At 42.8% G+C, this 5,482-nt stretch overlaps 1 non-coding gene across 1 annotated transcript; it reads right to left on the bottom strand.

Moving 5' to 3' along the window:
- Positions 1-1,454: 1,454 nt before the first annotated feature.
- LOC138360760 (5S ribosomal RNA) lies at positions 1,455-1,573 on the bottom strand. The gene has a single exon (XR_011226626.1). It is a non-coding gene; the product is annotated as a 5S ribosomal RNA (ribosomal RNA).
- Between the last annotated feature and the right edge of the window lie 3,909 nt (positions 1,574-5,482).

Below are 5,482 nucleotides of genomic sequence, written 5' to 3'. Positions count from 1 at the left end.
TGATGCATTTTAAAACTGAACAGAAATCACCTTTTCTGGATATATCAAATATCGAATCCGCTTAATGTGCCTACAATTCAATCATTCAAAAAATACATAATTTACATCATGCCTTTTCATAGAACAGACAATAAGATTTGAGACAATAAGAACTTTAGTTTTATAACTAAAGTTGCACAATTATACCAACTCTATGGTGGCTGGGTGGTAAGGTGTGTGGCTGGTGTTTTGGAAGTCGCGAGTTCAAACGACCCAATGGGAGTACTTTTTTTTTTTTTTTATGCCATACAATCTTCCTAGTACTATTATGTAGGTGTGTGTGTGTGTGTTTTTATTCATTCTTTGGTTTTATAGATGACATACATATTGACTCCTTTTACCGGTCCTTAATTAGGCTCTGGGGAAGCAATGGTGGTGGTGGTGGTGGTGGTGCATTTAAAACTAAACCAAAAATCACCAGTTCTGGACGCGTCAAATATCATATCCGCTTAATGTGTCTACAACCTAATTACTTAAAACTACACTATTTAATTCATTCATATCACGTGCATATTGGTCATTATGCTCATACAACCGACATAACAATTTATTTTCATTATTAGAATCATACATTTCATCAAGTAATACAGATACAAAGAGATTTTCTTTCTGAGAAGACCGTTAGTATTGGCTGGCTGGCAGGCAGGCAGGCAGGCATTTGAGGGTTATTATTTCGCCTGTTGATTGGGGGAGGGTTGATGTGTTAGGGGGTTTTCGGTTAGGTGTGGTGGTGGTGATTGGTGGTGATTGGTGGTGGTGGTGATTGGTGGTGATTGGTGGTGAGTAGTGGTGGTGGTGGTGGTGGTGGTGGTAGTAGGTGGGAGGGGGGGGGGGGGGAAGGGGAATGATGGTCTGTGGATTCCTTCTCCGTACCCCTTACATATAAGCAAAAACATGCCTTCCTGTGGGTATAGAAACATTAACACAAATTATATCAGTAACTGATATTGTAGCCTTTTAAACAGAAAAGATTTGTACATACAAATACTTTTAAATTATCATTTATTTGTGGAAATGGCATTTACGTCATTAAATTGATACCTCAGCATCAAGTGTCCTGCAGTGGTCCAGTGGTAAAGTGTATATAAGTGATGCGTATTCTTGGAGTTGCGAGTTCAAACCCGGATTAAGCTATATATATATATATATATATATATATATATATATATATATATATATATATATATATATATATATATATATACAACATGTTTTGTTTTGGTTGTTTGTTTTTGTATAAAGCCTCACACACTATATTAAGCGAGTTTGTTTTAAACATGACATACATATTAATTCATTTTACCAGGCCTTATTCCACACAACTCCGTGAATTTCCCGTGGAGCCAGCCAGCCAGCCAGCCAGCCATTCAAACAAAAACAAACGAAACAAAACAAAACAAAACAAAAAACATTATTGCCAACAGCATTTGGTGTTCCCAGGCGGTCACCCATCCAAGTACTAACCAAACCCAACGTTGCTTAACTTCGCTGATCGGACGAGAAGCGGTGTTCTCAACGTGGTATGGCCGTTGGCATGAGACTGCCTACACATTGTGGCTAATAACCAACTCTTTTTAGTCATCACGGCAGGATACGGACCTTCTTGTGGTGTCTTAATGGTAATTGTATCCTAACATATTTTTGTCTCCTTGGCATGGATATTTAACATCGTTTATTCAGTCTTGGGTTTATGTTCTTTCGCCATTTACAGACATTTTACATCTACCTACTTCCTCAGCCTACCCTGCCAATTTCTAATGAATTTGTGGATTTTCTTTTGTAATACATACATGTGTGTGCTCATCTGCTCTTCAGTTTTTATGATATTTGTCTCATCTGTCCTGCTTTATGATACTTTTACAAAGAACATGAACAAATGCTTCTATTTTAGAGAAGATATGGGATCCAGGTTTCGGAGCCGTAAAACCAACCGTCGTGATTGGTGGACGAGTTGCCAGGTTGCAGCTTCTGTACCGTGCCGGCACATAAATAGGTTCGGCTCAAGCGGCGGCAGCATCATTCCCCCGTGACTGTCTGAGCGTCTCTCATCACCTTGGTTATCTCATCATCATCATGGTAGAAGCAAAGCCTACCAAGAAGGCTGCGGCTGCTGCTGCTGTGGTGGCCACCACCAGGAAACCTCGCGTCCAGGTTGCTCACCCGAAAACTAGTCAAATGGTTCTAGCCGCGGTCGCAGCACTCAAAGACCGTAAGGGCTCGTCTCTACAAGCAATCAAGAAGTACGTTGTTGCCAACAACAAAGTCGAGGCTGCCAAGATCGCCATTTACATCCGAAGATTTCTCAAGAAAGCAGTGGCTGACGGCATTCTTGTTCAGACCAAGGGAAGTGGAGCTAGTGGATCATTCAAGCTGGCCGTAGCAGAGAGAGGGCCGTTCTAACTCCCAAGAAAGCCACCACAACCAAGAAACCATCTACAGCAGCAAAGAAGGCCGTGGTAACTCCCAAGAAAGCCGCCACAAGCAACAAACCACCTACAGCCTTGAAAAAGAAGCAGCAGCAGCAGCAGCTTGTTGTTGGGAACAAAAAGCCCAAAATAAAGAGAGCTTCAAAATCTCCCAAACCACCCAAGGCAAAGAAAGCTGTCAAGAAAACAACAAAGGCAAAATAAACGACGACATGCAAGCAGCATGAATACACATGACAATAAACATCCAGGCCTCCCCCCTCAGTGGAGGGGCCTCATATGATTCCAAAAAGAGTTTAGTTTTGTAGACAAATAAATCATTACTTTTGGGGATTAGATATTATCTGTATATATATATATATATATATATATATATATATACACATACATGGGTGAGGTGATATGGTACCAAAGTTTTTGGTGAGGTGATTGACATTTACACAAGATAAAACACGAACCAATGGGAATAAAAACATAAGAATGGAAGTAACTGCAGAAGGCCTATTGGCCCATAACACAAGCACTTCCTCTTGATGCTTCTATATTGGTTCGGAGTCTTGAAGCTATAATATATATATATATATATATATATATATATATATATATATATATATATATATATATATATAATATATATATATATATATATATATATATATATATATGCACACAAAACTAAATAGTCTTGTTAGACAAATTGCCCCTATTAGAGGCAAGTTGACTAACAAGCCGAATGACTGCAATTGTTTTGAATTTGAGTTAAATCTAACATAGAAATGTAATCAAACCTAACCTAACCTATGCTAACCCAAGCTAAGCTAACCTAACCTAACCTAAGCTAACCCAAGCTAAGCTAAGCTAACCTAACCTAACCTAACCTAAACCTAAGCTAAGCTAACCTAACCTAACCTAACCTAACCTAACCTAACCCAGCAATTCATGATCTTAATATAATACTGTTAATTGGATAAACCAATTTGGAAAGAAATGTTCGAAAATAACAAAATTAACTGTGCTTGTTAGGAAAATTGGGCCTTGCATACTTGTCCCAATAGTGTGGTTCTCGCTTTTAGGTACGACATAAACGTATACCTAAGTTGAGAGAGAAAAAGATTCGCACTCAAACATGCATATCGATTGCCAGTCCTGAATTCTGGGTAGATATTCGTGTCCTCCCTTTTCATTTACCATCATTTGGATACTATCAAAACAGCTCTGAGAAGGATAAAATGAATAAAACGGGTAGCTCACTCATGTAAAAAGGAAGAGTTGGGAAAGATCTCTCTCTCTCTCTCTCTCCCCCTCACCCCCCCCCCCCACCAATGATCCTGCTCTGCTAGTATATAACGTAACAAACCTTCCCCCCCCCCCCTCCCTCCCCAATCAGAGTCCCTTTAAGCATGCGAGGATAAAAAATAGATTTCATAAGACCCAATGTGCTAGCTGATATCAAAACAATTTATGTTATCGTCTATTAAGCCCTTCAGTAAAAAAGTATAGGGACCTAATTAGGTCCCGTTTTGAGGTGGTGGTGGGTGGAATCGATGGATTAGCCAAGCTCTTATCCGCCGAATCCGTAGAGGGTACGACCCTGGCGCTTCAGAGCGTACACCACGTCCATGGCAGTGACGGTCTTCCTCTTGGCGTGTTCCGTGTAGGTTACAGCATCACGGATGACGTTCTCGAGGAACACCTTCAGGACGCCACGGGTCTCTTCGTAGATGAGACCCGAAATACGCTTCACGCCGCCACGACGAGCTAAGCGACGAATAGCGGGCTTGGTGATGCCCTGGATGTTGTCACGTAGCACCTTACGATGACGCTTGGCGCCACCCTTTCCGAGTCCCTTGCCTCCCTTGCCGCGTCCAGTCATGGTGTTGAAGTTGTGTGAATCGAATTGACGAATGCCCGCACGATTTCCCGACTATATCCCATCAAGCGGACGTACTAGTAGCATTGCAACTCCTGCCTGCCCTTACTTTACGCTTGTGGTCGAGTAGACACGGCTTTCTCACAACGCTTTCAAAACTGCAGTTGCCTACTCGTCTGTTTCACGTCCCTGTGAAATGACTTTTGCACAAATCCAAAAAATAGAGCAAAATCAGCGATAATAGTGATTGAGGTGAGCCGCCTGTTGGCTGCAGCCAGAGGAAGGAGGGGAGGGGCAACGGGGTGACGTAGGCGAGTCGAGCAGCCAATGGCGCTCGAGCAAGCGCCTCGAGACGGCGTATATAAGCAAAAATTTTTCGGCGCCGGCCATCACAAACCACAGTTGTTCACCATGGCTCGCACCAAGCAGACTGCTCGCAAGTCCACGGGAGGCAAGGCTCCTCGTAAGCAGCTGGCCACCAAGGCAGCACGCAAGTCTGCTCCTGCCACAGGGGGTGTGAAGAAGCCTCACCGTTACAGGCCCGGAACGGTCGCCCTGCGTGAGATCCGTCGTTACCAGAAGAGCACCGAGTTGCTCATCAGGAAACTTCCCTTCCAGCGTCTGGTGCGCGAGATTGCCCAGGACTTCAAGACCGATCTTCGCTTCCAGTCGTCTGCCGTCATGGCTTTACAGGAGGCATCCGAGGCTTACCTGGTCGGTCTCTTCGAGGACACTAACCTCTGTGCCATCCACGCCAAGCGTGTCACCATCATGCCAAAGGACATTCAGCTTGCTCGCCGTATCCGTGGAGAGCGTGCATAAGCTAAATCGACCACCCTAGTATACACCAAACTCGGCCCTTCTCAGGGCCAAAATATCCTTCTAAGGAGATTTCAGACATTCCTAGCATAATTTAGGTGTCATACATACATGTGATATCAATAAATCAAGTCATTTGTAGTACAACCTGTTCTCTTACAAACAAAACGCCGTCGCTTTTCACTCTTATGCACTGTCAAGGATCACCCCCCCCCCCAAAATAAAAATTGTCATACTGTACTAGAAATAAAAGCAGCTTGTATAAGTGACATATACTGTCCAGTCCTGTTTTATTCTGTTTTCGGTCCTCTGGCTTAATCTGTTAAGT

The sequence above is a fragment of the Procambarus clarkii genome, unplaced genomic scaffold, assembly GCF_040958095.1.
Source record: "Procambarus clarkii isolate CNS0578487 unplaced genomic scaffold, FALCON_Pclarkii_2.0 HiC_scaffold_116, whole genome shotgun sequence".
NCBI lineage: Eukaryota > Metazoa > Arthropoda > Malacostraca > Decapoda > Cambaridae > Procambarus > Procambarus clarkii.
The sequence above is the reverse complement of the archived record's forward strand: the minus strand, read 5'-3'. Positions and strand labels throughout refer to the sequence as shown.